Consider the following 17,123-nt stretch of genomic DNA (forward strand, 5'->3'; position numbering starts at 1 on the left):
CTAAAATTGGTTCTTATTTCTAATCAATGTTACTGATTACATGCTTCTAATCATTGTGCCTGAGAAGCAGTTTGGACAACCATTCTATTCTTACCACATAGTATAGGTGCCATTAGAATCAGTCTCCTTTGTGTTTTTAAAAATGTCTCTTTCTAGGCATCTTTCCTATACACATGAGTTGGGATATTTGAGCTGGAACCAATTATTTCCATGGCTCACTTACTGTTAGACAGCCTGATGCTACACATGTGAGAATTTTCCCAATGTAATGCTCCAGTGCAGAGTTATGGACTCAAGTCTGAATTCTGATACTACTACATTACAGTTATAAAAAGTTGGGCAACTGAGTCTCTTTCCACTATCTGTGAAGAGAAAATGTGAGTTCTACCCTCAGTGACTTGGTACAGAATTAAATGAGTCAATGTGACATATAAAGTTAGTGCTTCTAACGTTGCAGAGTAAGATGTGTGGATTCCTCTTCTGAGTGATTTTGTCATGTTGGGATCTTTATAATTGAAAAGCATTTAATTAAATTGTAATTTATCTATGTAGGGCACTAGATTTTGACTATGTTCAATGTTTAAGGAAGAAATAAGTTTAGAAGATATTTACACATTAAAAATAGAGTTTTCAGTATTATTAATTTCCATACATATTGTTTTTATAAACTTGGTTAGTATTTAAATCAATGTACTTCACTGTGGTAACACACATATTCTATCATAGGTTTCTCATATTAAACCCAATCTCTTGTTGGCAACACTCAAGCCATCTTAACCACTTATTATATCCACAATTAATTCTTACTACTTCTTTCTCTAGTATATCTAAAATTTAACGTGATTGGGATGAAGTTACTATCCCACAACCAAAGCTCTGACCCATAATTCTTCCTGTCTAAAAGAAATGCAGGGATGGAAATGGAGAAGAGTCTGGGGAAATGAAGATCCAGTGTCAGGCTCAAAGTGGGTTTCAGCTCAAGGGGAGGCCCCAAGACCTGACACCATTACTGAAGCTATGGAACATTCACAAAATGGGGCCTACCATCACAAAAAGGGACCTACCATGCCTGTTCTCCAAAAGACCCAACAAGCAGCTGAAAGAGTCATATGTACATATCTGTACCCAACCAACAAACAGAAGCTACTGACCCCTCTGGTTGAATTAGGGAAAAAATACCAAATAATTTTTGAGAAAAACTATTCATTATTGTTTTAACATATACTCCATAAAATGCTATTCTTAAAGATTCTTCTCGAGAACCCGTGGGAGAGATACCTTACCGCCTGGTCAGGTGGGCACTCCTGAGGCTGCAGAGCAGAAGAGACCACCAACACTGCCCACCCCTGCCCACATCCCTGGCCCAAGAGGAAACTGTATAAGGCCTCTGGGCTCCCGTGGGAGAGGGCCCAGGTGAGGCAGGAGCCCTGCCTGAGACACCGCCGGAACCTGAAGGAAACAGACCGGATAAACAGTTCTCTGCACCCAAATCCTGTGGGAGGGAGAGCTAAACCTTCAGAGAGGCAGACAAGTCTGCGAAACCAGAAGAGACTGCTCTCTGCACACATTACTGATTCCAGAGGAAAACACCGGAGGCCATCTGGAACCCTGGTGCACGGAACCTCCCGGAAAGGGCGGCGCAGATCTTCCCCTTGAAGTGCTGCCACAGTGAAGAGAGCCCAAAGGCAGCACCTGCTGCAAGTGACAATCCAGAGCCCTCCGGGACCACAGGTAAGACCAACTTTTCTGCTGCAAGTGACCTGCCTGGTGAACTCAAGACACAGGCCCACAGGAACAGCTGAAGACCTCTGGGAGGGACAAAACTACACACACAAAAAAGCAGAACACTCTGTCCCCATAAACTGGCTGAAAGAAAACAGTAAAACAGGTCTACAGCCTCCACTCTGACACACAGGCTTATAGGACAGTCTAGCCACTGTCAGAATTAGCAGAACAAACAAAAATAACACTACAGAGATAATCTGATGGCGAGAGGCAAATTCAAAGTAACACTAGGGAAACACAAGCAACAGAAACCAAGACTACATGGCATCATCGGAGCCCAATTCTCCCACCAAAACAAACATGGAATATCCAAACACACCAGAAAAGCAAGATCTAGTTTCAAAATCAGATTTGATCATGATGCTGGAGGACTTCAAGAAAGACGTGAAGAACTCCCTTAGAGAACAAGTAGAAGCCTACAGAGAGGAATCGCAAAGATCCGTGAAAGAATTCCAGGAAAACACAATCAAACAGTTGAAGGAATTAAAAATGGAAATAGAAGCAATCAAGAAAGAACACATGGAAATAACCCTGGATATAGAAAACCAAAAGAAGAGACAAGGAGCTGTAGATACAAGCTTCACCAACAGAATACAAGAGATGGAAGAGAATCTCAGGAGCAGAAGATTCCATAGAAATCATTGACTCAACTGTCAAAGATAATGTAAAGCGGAAAAGCTACTGGTCCAAAACATACAGGAAATCCAGGACTCAATGAGAAGATCAAACCTAAGGATAATAGGTATAGAAGAGAGTGAAGACTCCCAGCTCAAAGGACCAGTAAATATCTTCAACAAAATCATAGAAGAAAACTTCCCTAACCTAAAAAAAGAGATACCCATAGGCATACAAGAAGCCTACAGAACTCCAAATAGATTGGACCAGAAAAGAAACACCTCCCGTCACATAATAGTCAAAACACTAAACGCTCAAAATAAAGAAAGAATATTAAAAGCAGTAAGGGAAAAAGGTCAAGTAACATATAAAGGCAGACCTATCAGAATCACACCAGACTTCTCGCCAGAAACTATGAAGGCCAGAAGATCCTGGACTGATGTCATACAGACCCTAAGAGAACACAAATGCCAGCCCAGGCTACTGTATCCTGCAAAACTCTCAATTAACATAGATGGAGAAACAAAGATATTCCATGACAAAACCAAATTTACACAGTATCTTTCTACAAATCCAGCACTACAAAGGATAATAAATGGTAAAAGCCCAACATAAGGAGGCAAGCTATACCCCAAAAGAGGCAAGAAACTAATCACTTGGCAACAAAACAAAGAGAAGAAAAGCACACAAATGCAACCTCACATCCAAATATGAATATAACAGGAAGCAATAATCACTATTCCTTAATATCTCTCAACATCAATGGCCTCAACTCCCCAATAAAAAGACATAGATTAACAAACTGGATATAACGAGGACCCTGCATTCTGCTGCCTACAGGAAACACACCTCAGAGACAAAGACAGACACTACCTCAGAGTGAAAGGCTGGGGGAAACAACTTTCCAAGCAAATGGTCAGAAGAAGCAAGCTGGAGTAGCCATTCTAATATCAAATAAAATCAATTTCAACTAAAAGTCATCAAAAAGATAAGGAAGGACACTTTATATTCATCAAAGGAAAAAATCCACCAAGATGAACTCTCAATGCTAAATATCTATGCCCCAAATACAAGGGCACCTACATACGTAAAAGAAACCTTACTAAAGCTCAAAACACACATTGCACCTCACACAATAATAGTAGGAGATTTCAACACCCCACTCTCATCAATGGACAGATCATGGAAACAGAAATTAAATAGAGACGTAGACAGACTAAGAGAAGTCATGAGCCAAATGGACTTAAAGGATATTTATAGAACGTTCTACCCTAAAGCAAAAGGATATACCTTCTTCTCAGTTCCTCATGGTACTTTCTCCAAAATTGACCATATAATTGGGCAAAAAACGGGCCTCAACAGGTACAGAAAGGTAGAAATAATCCCATGTGTGCTATCGGACCACCACGGCCTAAAGCTGGTCTTCAATAACAATAAGGGAAGAATGCCCACATATACGTGGAAATTGAACAATGCTCTACTCAATGATAACCTGGTCAAGGAAGAAATAAAGAAAGAAATTAAAAACTTTTTAGAATTTAATGAAAATGAAAGTACAACATACCCAAACTTATGGGACACAATGAAAGCTGTGCTAAGAGGAAAACTCATAGCGATGAGTGCCTGCAGAAAGAAACAGGAGAGAGCATATGTCAGCAGCTTGACAGCACACCTAAAAGCTCTAGAACAAAAAGAAGCAAATACACCCAGGAGGAGGAGAAGGCAGGAAATAATCAAACTCAGAGCTGAAATCAACCAAGTAGAAACAAAAAGGACCATAGAAAGAATCAACAGAACCAAAAAGTTGGTTCTTTGAGAAAATCAACAAGATAGATAAACCCTAGCCAGACTAACGAGAGGACACAGAGAGTGTCGTCCAAATTAACAAAAATCAAAATGAAAAGGGAGACATAACTACAGATTCAGAGGAAATTCAAAAATCATCAGATCTTACTATAAAAGCCTATATTCAACAAAACTTGAAAATCTACAGGAAATGGACAATTTCTAGACAGATACCAGGTACGAAAGTTAAATCAGGAACAGATTAACCAGTTAAACAATCCCATAACTCCTAAGGAAATAGAAGCAGTCATTAAAGGTCTCCCAACCAAAAAGAGCCCAGGTCCAGACGGGTTTAGTGCAGAATTCAATCAGACCTTCATAGAAGACCTCATACCAATATTATCCAAACTATTCCACAAAATTGAAACAGATGGAGCACTACCGAACTCCTTCTATGAAGCCACAATTACTCTTATACCTAAACCACACAAAGACCCAACAAAGAAAGAGAACTTCAGACCAATTTCCCTTATGAACATTGACGCAAAAATACTCAACAAAATTCTGGCAAACCGAATCCAAGAGCACATCAAAACAATCATCCACCATGATCAAGTAGGCTTCATCCCAGGCATGCAGGGATGGTTTAATATACGGAAAACCATCAACGTGATCCATTATATAAACAAACTGAAAGAACAAAACCACATGATCATTTCATTAGATGCTGAGAAAGAATTTGACAAAATTCAACACCCCTTCATGATAAAAGTCCTGGAAAGAATAGGAATACAAGGCCCATACCTAAACATAGTAAAAGCCATATACAGCAAACCAGTTGCTAACATTAAACTAAATGGAGAGAAACTTGAAGCAATCCCCACTAAAATCAGGGACTAGACAAGGCTGCCCACTCTCTCCCTTACTTATTCAATATAGTTCTTGAAGTTCTAGCCAGAGCAATCAGACAACAAAAAAGGAGATCAAGGGGGATACAGATCGGAAAGAAGAAGTCAAAATATCACTATTTGCAGATGATATGATAGTATATTTAAGTGATGCCAAAAGTTCCACCAGAGAACTACTAAAGCTGATAAACAACTTCAGCAAAGTGGCTGGGTATAAAATTAACTCAAATAAATCAGTAGCCTTCCTCTACACAAAAGAGAAACAAGCCGAGAAAGAAATTAGGGAAACGACACCCTTCATAATAGACCCAAATAATATAAAATACCTCGGTGTGACTTAACCAAGCAAGTAAAGATCTGTACAATAAGAACTTCAAGACACTGAAGAAAGAAATTGAAGAAGACCTCAGAAGGTGGAAAGATCTCCCATGCTCATGGATTGGCAGGATTAATATAGTAAAAATGGCCATTTTACCAAAAGCGATCTACAGATTCAATGCAATCCCCATCAAAATACCAATCCAATTCTTCAAAGAGTTAGACAGAACAATTTGCAAATTCATCTGGAATAACAAAAAACCCAGGATAGCTAAAACTATCCTCAACAATAAAAGGACTTCAGGGGAATCACTATCCCTGAACTCAAGCAGTATTACAGAGCAATAGTGATAAAAACTGCATGGTATTGGTACAGAGACAGACAGATAGACCAATGGAACAGAATTGAAGACCCAGAAATGAATCCACACACCTATGGTCACTTGATTTTTGACAAAGGAGCCAAAACCATCCAATGGAAAAAAGATAGCATTTTCAGCAAATGGTGCTGGTTCAACTGGAGGTCAACATGTAGAAGAATGCAGATCGATCCATGCTTATCACCCTGTACAAAAGCTTAAGTCCAAGTGGGATCAAGGACCTCCACATCAAACCAGACACCTCAAACTAATAGAAGAAAAACTAGGGAAGCATCTGGAACACATGGGCACTGGAAAAAATTTCCTGAACAAAACACCAATGGCTTATGCTCTAAGATCAAGAATCGACAAATGGGATCTCATAAAACTGCAAAGCTTCTGTAAGGCAAAGGACACTGTGGTTAGGACAAAACGGCAACCAACAGATTGGGAAAAGATCTTTACCAATCCTACAACAGATAGAGGCCTTATATCCAAAATATACAAAGAACTGAAGAAGTTAGACAGCAAGGGAGACAATAACCCTATTAAAAAAATGGGGTTCAGAGCTAAACAGAGAATTCACAGCTGAGGAATGCCGAATGGCTGAGAAACACCTAAAGAAATGTTCAACATCGTTAGTCATAAGGGAAATGCAAATCAAAACAACCCTGAGATTTCACCTCACACCAGTGAGAATGGCTAAGATCAAAAACTCAGGTGACAGCAAATGCTGGCAAGGATGTGGAGAAAGGGGAACACTCCTCCATTGTTGGTGGGGTTGCAGACTGCTACAACCATTCTGGAAATCAGTCTGGAGGTTCCTCAGAAAATTGGACATTGAACTGCCTGAGGATCCAGCTATACCTCTCCTGGGCATATACCCAAAAGATGCCCCAACATATAAAAAGACACGTGCTCCACTATGTTCATCGCATGCCCCTTATTTATAATAGCCAGAAGCTGGAAAGAACCCAGATGCCCTTCAACAGAGGAATGGATACAGAAAATGTGGTACATCTACACAATGGAATATTACTCAGCTATCAAAACAATGACTTTATGAAATTAAGTAGGGCAAATGGTTGGAACTGGAAAATATCATCCTGAGTGAGGTAACCTAATCACAGAAAGACATACATGGTATGTACTCATTGATAAGTGGCTATTATAGCCCAAATGCTTGAGTTACCCTAGATGCCTAGAACAAATGAAACTCAAGACGGATGATCAAAATGTGAGTGCAGATCGCTCATGAGAGACACAGCCAGAATACAGCAAATACAGAGGCGTATGCCAGCAGGAAACCACTGAACTGAGAACGGGACCCCTGTTGAAGGAATCAGAGAAAGAACTGGAAGAGCTTGAAGGAGCTCGTGACCCCATATGTACAGCAATGCCAACCAACCAGAGCTTCCAGGGACTAAGCCACTACCCAAAGACTATACATGGACTGACCCTGGACTCTGACCTCGTAGGTTGCAATGAATATCCTAGTAAGAGCACCAGTGGAAGGGGAAGCCCTGGGTCCTGCTAAGACTGAACCTCTAGTGAACTAGACTGTTGGGGGGGGGCAGCAAGGGGGGAGGGTTGGGAGGAACACCCATAAGGAAGGGGGGGGAGGGGGATGTTTGCCCGAAACCGGAAAGGGAATAACATTGAAATGTATATAAGAAATACTCAAGTTAATAATAAAAAAAAAAAAAAAAGATTCTTCTCAAAGTTCATAGTACAATGTATTAAAATTGCTATACTCATTATACTCATAAATATTTATTTATATCATGAATGCTTTTGTTTGATTTTGTTTGCGTTGGTTTTGCTTCATATGTAAGAGCATTTGTATGAGGCATCAGCCTTCTATACATTATTCTATATAAATGTTTTACTTCATGTCTGAGATGTTTCTTATGTTTTTCAAAAGTTGTCACTGGGCTGATTACACCTAGTTTCAACTCAAGAAATTCAAACTGAATAATAAATGTCACCCACATGCTCATACACTAAATATTCATCACCAACTGAAGACGCCATTTTAGAAGGTGGTACTGGTTGAAGAAGTAGATTAGTGGGATCCTGCGTGGTAATGTGTTATTATTTGTATATGATTGGCCCAGGGAGTGGCACTATTAGAAGGTGTGGCCATGTTGGAATAGGTGTGGCATTGTTGGAGTATGTGTATCACAGGGAGTGGGCCTTAAGACCCTCATTCTAGTAGTATTCTACTACTAGCCTCCAGATGAAGATGTAGACCTCTCAGCTCTGCCTGTATCATGCCTACCTAAATGCTGCCATACTCCCACTTTGATGATAATAGACTGAACCTCTGAACCTGTAAGCCAACCCCAATTAATTTGTTGACCTTGTAAGATTTGCCTTGGTCATAGTCTGTTCACAGCAATACCCTAGTCCCTGGTACTAACTTCTGTATTAGTCAGGGTTCTCTAGAGTCACAGAACTTATGGATAATCTATATAGTAAGGGAATTTGTTACAATGACTTACAGTCTTCAGTCAATTCCCCAACAATGGTGAGCTGAGAATGGGAAGTCCAAGGATCTAGCAGTTGCTTAGTCCCACAAAGGTAGTTATTTCAGGTGGTCTTCTATAGAGGTAGACCCCAACAAATGTGTTGACAAGTAAATGCAAGCAGACAAAGATGAGCAAATCTTCATTCTTCAAATGTTCTTTTGTAGGTCTCCAGTGGAACTGTCACTCAGATTAAAGGTGTGTACTACTGTGCCTGGATCTGGGACTTGTTTTGTCCCAGGCTGACCTTGAACTCAGAAATCTCCATGCCTTAGTCTCCTGGGATTAAGGGCATGTACTACCTTGCCTGGGCCTAAGATTTTCATAGCCACTATCCCTCAAAATTTCAATGCCAGAATAAGAACACACATAGTATGCACTCACTGATAAGTGAATATTAGCCCAAAACCTCAGAATACCCAAGATACAATTTACAGACCACATGAAGTTCAAGAAGAAGAAAAAGTGTGGATGCTTCAGTCCTTCTTAGAGGCAGAAGAAAATGCTCACAGGAGGAAATATGGAGACAAAGCATGGAGCAGAGACTGAAGGAAAAGACATCTGGAGACTGCCCCACCTGAGGATCCATTCCATACACAGTCATCAAACCCATACCTTATTGCTGATGCCAAGAAGTTCATACTGACAGGGGCCTGGCATAGCTGTCTCATAGAGGCTCTGCCAGAGCCTGACAAATACAGAGGTGGATGCTTGCAGCCAACTATTGGACTGAGAACTGGGTCCCCAACTGAGGAGTTAGAGGAAAGACTGAAGGAGCTGAAGGTGTTTGCAACCCCATAGGAAGAACAACAATATCAATGAACCAGGCAACCCAGAGCTCCCAGGGACTAAATCACCAACAAGACTACATGTGGCTCCAGTCACATATGTAGCAGAGGATGGCCTTGTTGAGCATCAAAGGGAGGAGAGGACCTTGATCGTCTGAAGTTTGGGTGCCCCAGTGTAGAGGAATGCAAGGGTGGGAAGATAGAAGGGAGTGGTTGGGTAAGTGGAGGAGTATCCTCCAAGGAGGGGGAGGGGAGATTGGATAGTGTGTTCCTGGAGGGGAAACTGGAAAGGGGGATAACATTTGCAATGTAAATAAAGAAAATATCCAATAAAGAAAAAGGAAAAAAAATCTCAATGCCAAGATCCAGGTCAGAAACTTGAATCTCCCAGCCTCAAGATCTGTATCACAGGTGAGCCCTCCAATTCTGGATTGTAGATCATTCCAGATAGAGTCAAGTTGACAAACAGAAATATCCATCATAGAAAGCTACAACAGATTTGCAGTCTGTCCTTTATTCTGTGCTTCATGCCATATGTGAGCTGTAGAGCCACACCTGCTCTAGGACTTTGTGAACATTTATTCTGTATATGTTGTCATCACTCAAGACTCCGCTAAAACCATGTGCCCTCCTGCTTTAAGTTGTTCTCAGGTACTTTGGTTATAGATACTCAAAAGGACCTCACACTTAACAGAGTTTACTAAGACAAATTAATTATTCTCTTTAAACCTGAAATTTCTGTTTTCACTACTCCGAAGGGAGCTGCAATATGTCCTGTGGAATACATTGTGAAGACTCTATCATAGACTACATATCAATTATGACCCTCATCTCAGAAAGAAATTGGAGCCCTCGTTCTACATTTATTATACTAATATATGGAATAAAAAAAAAAGCTTAAAACATTCTGGTTTTCTTTTTCTTTAATTTTCTTTAATTTTTTTTTCACTCCAGATTTTATATACCTCTTGGTCCACTCTCTGACTGTTCCTTATGAAATACCTCCTCCTTCCCTAGTCTCCAGGCAGATATCCCCATATCCCACCCCCACATCCCACCCCATCAGACCACTCCACTCCACGGGGCCTCCAGTCTCTTGAGGGTACGTTGCATCTTTTCTGACTGAATACAAAACCAGCAGTTCTTTGCTGTATATGCGTTGGGGGTCGCATATCATACCAGCTGGCGTATGCTGCCTGGTTGATGGTCCATTGTCTTAGAGATGCTGGTCCTCCTAAAGGATCATTCTCCTCCTCAGCTTCTTCCAGTTTCTTTTCTAATTCTACCACAGGGATCAGCAGCTTCTGTCCTTTGCTTGGGCATAAATCTGACTCTTTCAGCTGCTTGTTGGGTCTTTCGGAGGCCAGTCATGATAGGTCCCTTTTTGTGAACACTCCATAGCCTCAATAATACTGTCAGGCCTTGGGGCCTCCGCTTGAGCTGAATTCTACTTTGAGCTTGTCTCTGGATCTCCTTTTCTCAGGCTCTTCTCCATTTTTGTCACTGCCGTTCTTTCAGACAGGAACAATTCTGGATCAGTGTTTTTGACAGTGGTATGGGAACCCCCTCTCCCACTTGATGTCCTGTCTTTCTGCCCGATGGGGGCTCTACAAGTTCTCTCACCCAACTTTAGGGCATTTCATTTAAGGTCCCTCCCTTTGAATTCCTGAGAGTCTCTCACCTCCACTCTTTCTGCTTGCCACAGGGCTTCAGTCTTTTCCCCCACCCGATACCAGATCATATTCCCCTCTTACTCTTCAGGTATCTCCCTCCCTCTCTCCCTCCCACCACATTCTCGGTTAAGTTGCTGGTGTAAGATCTTTCCAGTTTCTTTACCAGGGCACTTAGTGCTCTGAATTTTCCTCTTAGCATTGCTTTCACTGTGTTCTATAAGTTTGGGTATGTTGTGTCTACATTTCCAGTAAATTCCAGAAAGTCTTTAATTTCTTTCTTTATTTCTTCCCTGACCAAGTTATCACTGAGTAGAGCATTGTAACAGTTTCCATGTGTATGTCAACTTTCGGTTGATTTTGTTGTTGAAGACTAGCCTTAGGCCATGGTGATGCATGGGATTGTTTCAATCTTATTGTATCAGTTGAAGCTTGTTTTGTGACCAATTATATGGTTGACTTTGGAGAAGGTAGCATGAGGTGCCGAAAAGAAGGTGTATTTTTTTAGGCTGAAATGTTCTGTAGATATCTGATAAATCCATTTGGTTCATAACCTCTATTAGTTTCATCTTGTCTCTGTTTAGTTTCTCTTTCAATGACCTGTCCATTAGTGAGAGTGGGCAATTGAAGACTCCCACTCTTATTGCGTGGGGTTCAATATGTATTTTGAGCTTTAGTAAAGTTTCTTTTATGAACATGGTTTTTCTTGCATTTGGAGCATATATATTCAGAATTGATACTTTCTTTTGATGAATTCTCCCTTTGATGAATATGAAGTGTCTTTCCTCATCTCACTTAATAACTTTTGGAAGTCTATTGTATTGGATATTAGGATGGCAAATTCAGCTTGTTTCTTGGGATCATTTGCTTTTTTCCAACCTTTTACTCTGAGGTAGTTGTTATGGATGTATTTTTTGCTTATTTGTTTTGTTTTGTTTGTTTGTTTGTTTGTTTATGCAGCAATATGATGGTTCCTGTTTGCTTATCCAGTCTGTAAGCTTAAATCTTTTATAGGTGAGTTTAGTCTGTTAATATTGGGAGGTATTAAAGACAGATGATTGTTACTTCCTGTTATGTTCATTTTTGTAGATAACATTATGTGCATGTGGTTCACTCCCTTTGGCTTTCTTGTGCTCTGATTAATATCTTGTCTTTTCTTTGTTGTAGGCACCCTCCTTGTGTTGGAGTTTTTCTTCTAGAATCCTGTGTAGGGCTGGATTGGTAGATAGATACTGTTTGAATTTTATTTCTGGAATATTTTTCTTTCTCCGTCTATGTTGATTGAAAGTTTTGCTGGGTAGAGTAGCCTGGGATGTCATCTGTGTTCTCTTACTCTGACTAGGCTCTTCTGGCTTTCAGTGTCTGTCAAGAGTCTGGAATAATTGTGGTAGATCTACCTATATATCTTACTTGGGCCTCTTCTCTTGAAGCTTTTAATATTCTTTGTTCTGTGCATTTAGTGTTTTGATTATCATGTGATGAGAGGATTTTCTCTTCTGCTTCCATTTGTATGGTGTTCTATAGGCTTCTTGTACATTTATGGCTATCTCTTTCTTTAGCTTCAGGAAATTTTCTTCTATAATTTTGTTGAAGATATTTTCAGGTCCTTTGAGCTGGGAATCTTTGTTCTCCTCTATTCCAATAATATGTGGTTGTGATATTTTCATTGTGTCCTGAAATTCCTAGAAGTGTTGGGTTAGCATTTTCTGTGTTTGAATTTTCTTTCACAGTTGTGTCAATCTCTTCTAAGTTATTTTCTACACCTGAGATTCTCCTATCTCTTCTATTCTGTTGGTGATGCTTACATTTGTAATTCTTGACCTCTCTTCTAGGTTTGCCATTTCCAGGTTTGCCTCAATTTGTGTTTTCTTCATTGCTTCTACTTCTACTTTTAGGTTCTGGATCACTTTATTCAATTTCTTCACCTGTTTGATTTTCTTTCCCTCTATTTCTTTAAGGGATATATTTGTTTCCTCTTTAAGGGTTTCTATCTTTACCTGTGTTTTCCTGTATTTCTTTTAGTGAGTTATTTGTATCCTCCTTAAAGGACTCTATTATCTTTATGAGATATCTTTTAGGTCAGCTTCCTGATTTTCAGGGGTGTTAGTGTATTTAGGGCTTACTGTGGTAAGAGAATTGGGTTCTGATGATGCCACTTATTTTGGCTTCTGTTGCTTGTGGTCTTGTGCTAGCTTCTTGTCATCTGGTTGTCCCTGATATTTGCTGGTCTGGATGACTCTGTCTGAAGTCTGCCTCTTTTGTCCCTGGGTTGCTTCAGGCCTGTGGTCCTGGTTGTAGCAGACCTCCAATGGGGTCTTCTGACTATGGGGGATCTTCTGAGGGGCAAAGAAGCTTCTGATCTGTGGCCCTGGCTTCAGCAGATCTCCTGGGAGGTCTTCAGACTGTTGGGTCTTCAGAGGAGCAGTCAAGCTGTTTTTCCGTGTGAAGCTGTTCTTGAGGGGAGGCTATGGACTGTGAATTCTAGTTCCCTTTGTGCAGCAGAACTCCAGGGATACTTTCATCCTGTTGGGTCAGTTGCCCTTCATGCAGTGGAGCCCCTGGAAGTCTTCAGACTGTAGTGTTGGCTACCTAGTTGCCTTGTGTGCAGACGAACACCTGGGATGCCTTCAAGCTGTGGTGTCTTCAGGGGAGCACTCACGATGGCAATCAGTTGCACAGTTGCCCTGTATGCAACAGAGATTCATGGATGCCTTCAAGCAGATGCCCTGTGTGCAGATGATCTCTTTGGAATGCTTCAGGCTTGGTGTCTTCAGTGGGGAAGACTAGCTAGCAGTCTGCCCTGGCAGAAACAGCCTGCAAGAAGGGGAGTGGGATTCTGCAGGCAGGCTTTTCTTTTTTGGGAGAGGTGGGAGGTTGATGGGTCCAAAGTCCACTGGGCTCCCAGTGGTAGCTGTGGGAATTCAGGAGTGTACTTTCCAGATGCCCTGAGTTCAGAAGATCTCTTGGGATGCCTCAGGCTATGGTGTCTTCAGGGAAGCAGGCTAGCTATCATTCTACCCTGGTCAAAATTGCTGCCAAAAACATGTTGTTTTACTTTAAGTGGTTTTATTATTAAGTGCAATGGCCTGCATTTGAATGTCTGAATAAGGCAGATCACTTCTCACGATATCCCAGAAAAGAGAGACTAAATACATTTTGGAACCTAAAGACATAATTTAAAGTAAGAAACATTCTTAGTGTTTTATCTACACCTGAGATTGCTAGCATTGTCCGCTCAATTCTAAGACAAATGTAACAGGATAATGAAAGCCAACATCAGGCAAAGGCATATCTTGTGAGTTTCTGGTTCTTTTGTAGGATAGCATAGGCTGCTCTGATATTATATTTCTATTATCACCTCATATTTTTGATAATGATTTCTGACACAGTGAACATGGCAAAGACAAGCAGTAATTGTATGAAAAATATTGTAATGTTGACAGAAATGCTTAAAGGGGATTAAGAAATTGATAATTGGAAGAGAAATCTTGTTATGATAGTGGCCAACCTTAAAGAGACATAAGTTCCAATGAAGACTTCTGTACACATTAAAGGAATAATCTCACCAGAAAAGAATAAAACAAATACAATGCCTTTCCAAAGGACTAATCGAATCTATTTTGGGTACCAGTCATCGGAAAAATTGTCTTGGAGTGACCCAAAATAATTTAAGTTTTATCCATTACAATCAAAACCACATTATGATTCACATTACAATAAACAGGACCAATTGTGTTTCTTTTCCTGGAATACTTCAAGTATGCTTATCTGTAATGAATATATTCCTAATAATAACATCAAAAGTTATAATTAAGGGTAGTTTAACAAAGTCTTTTATAGTACTTCATGCAGTGGGAAAAATATTAGTTACAGCCTCTCACAAGGTATGTTTCCCAGTTCTCCTACTTCCTTTCCACATCTAAGTACGTAAAATAACATACTGCAATCAGTCATGTATTATAGATAGCATTGTATGAAACAAAGTCATCAGTTGGGTACTTAAGTCAGTTTTCCTTTTCACTAGCTGAAAAGACCTATGTAAACATTCATATGCTGAAATAATCAAAGTTAACCATTGAGCAGGAACCTGGAAATTCAGACTATAATGCAGAATGTGATAGGCACAAAATCAGATCTTCCATCCACAACAGCCCTTATTGCTTTTCACTCATGTACCTTATGTGACCTTTTTATTCAAGGTCAAGGACATATCAGACCACAACTAAGACTTTAAATTTTCTCCTGCCTTCAAACTATACAATAAAACATGGACTTTTATGTTCTTACAGATTTGACCTAAACAAGCTAGAGTCAATCATACACTTGATTAAGTCTTATACTGTCTAATATGTATCACTCATATATACTGCATGTTTGATTCATTCCAAACATCAATAACAAAGAAATAAGGAAGAACTACCTTAATACATGGAATTTAAATTATACTCTGAACATGTAAGTTAATCATTAAAATTCAGATATAATTAGTTCTGAATACATGTGCCAATGATAATTATAGGCTTTATAAATAGGAAATAAGTAAGATATGCCAGCCTGAGTTTTGAAAGTAGTCATCTTGAATGACAAAGGCTTCAACAATTCATTTGTATTTCTTTCACTAGTAAAGAAAACAGACAGTAACTTATTCAAAGGAGAACTGAATTTATAAATCTAGTGGTAAAAATATAGCATATAAATGAACATAAAATATTTCAGAAAATTCATTATTAGGATCACTGTATCATTAAATCATTACACTTGCTATCCTATGATGCAAGTAATGTGATTTATCTCTGATGATACACAAATCACATGAATCTCTCCTCTGATAGATTCAGTAGAACCAACTATTGGAAACAATAGCTACAAATCAAAATGGCAGAAGGGCTCTGCATTTTGATGACTTGTAGTTTTCTATAATGGTGTGCATCTATTGAAAAAAGAATTTCCTTGATGAGAAATAAGAATTACACTTATCTGTGACTGTAAGAACAAATATTTAGAATCCAGTTATGGATTATGCTGGTTTAGTTAATGGTTCTAGGTTCTTCTCCAAAATTCATGACTTCAATTACCCCAAGTAATTGGCTACAGTATGGAAATGGGAGAAATATTCTTTTTCCATGGATGAGCACACCACTTGGTCATTGATTATCAAAGTGTCAGGCTTGAAAACATATGAACAAGTAACATTATTCTGATTGAACATATTATATTCATGTATTTGTTAATATATATACATATATGTCATATTATATAACAATAATTAATGACAGCTGATATCATGAATTTGAAAGAGCAAGGAGGGTCTATGGCAGTCTTGGGAGGAGACAGAAGGAAATGGGAAATGATACAACTATAATCCCAAAAATATTAAAAGAAATAATTTTTAAAAGTGTGACTTTATATAAATCAACCCTTTCTTTAAAAATTTAGCAGAAGCATGGACATTAAAAAATGCCCATTTATGATCAAGCTCATTATTGTTGCTGCTTATTAAGGATAAGCTTGGAATGGATGGGTCACTATCCAAAGAGGTCCTGTTATGTTTTGGCGTGATCTGATTAAAAGCATGCTGTGTCCTATGATTGCAATACGATGGTTACGCAGCTTGACTTCTCTTATAAGAATGTACAGAAAACCACAAAACTCATGCAGTATTCTGGCTTTAGTAGCCAAAGCTGCATCTAAAAATCGAAGAGTTGCTATGTTACATGTTTTTCCATAGGCCCTTGTGCAAAGTTATATTTCCCTTAGATGCTAAATTGTCACCTAGAAGCCTGCTCAGTATCATAACCCCAGCCTCTTAGCCCATTGTCAAAATTTTGCTGATGTTCTTAGTTGTGAAGAGATTTACATCATGATATTCTTGAATGCCAAAAAAATTTGCTTTCCATTTCACAAAACTCTCATTATTCTTGTCATGCTTCTGTCTTATGTTAAATTCTTCAGCAAAGAAATTTTATCTGTCTTGTTTATAGAATATTCTTAAGACTAAACAGAGTATTAAGATACAACACATATTCAGTAAGTATATATTAACTTTGAACACAAATAGCAGCTTTCAATTGTAGAAATTGTAGAAATTTACATGTTTCTATAATTTTATGCAAGATGTACTCCTCTATAACCATTCCAGTTGCTTCTTCTAAATTACTTCAGGAGACTTATCTTAGTACGTATCTGTTGAAAGTGCCAAGCGAGAGTAATAATACAGTATTTCAATATTATATTCATGTGTAAGTTTTAAGCTCAGTGACTGCAGAAATATGTTCTGTTTTATTCTTCTACCTCTTTGTGGCCTACCAGAGTAGATTGAATATCATGACTGGCTAATATACTATACTATACACAAAAGTGAAATGAT

The sequence above is a fragment of the Rattus rattus genome, chromosome 11, assembly GCF_011064425.1.
Source record: "Rattus rattus isolate New Zealand chromosome 11, Rrattus_CSIRO_v1, whole genome shotgun sequence".
NCBI lineage: Eukaryota > Metazoa > Chordata > Mammalia > Rodentia > Muridae > Rattus > Rattus rattus.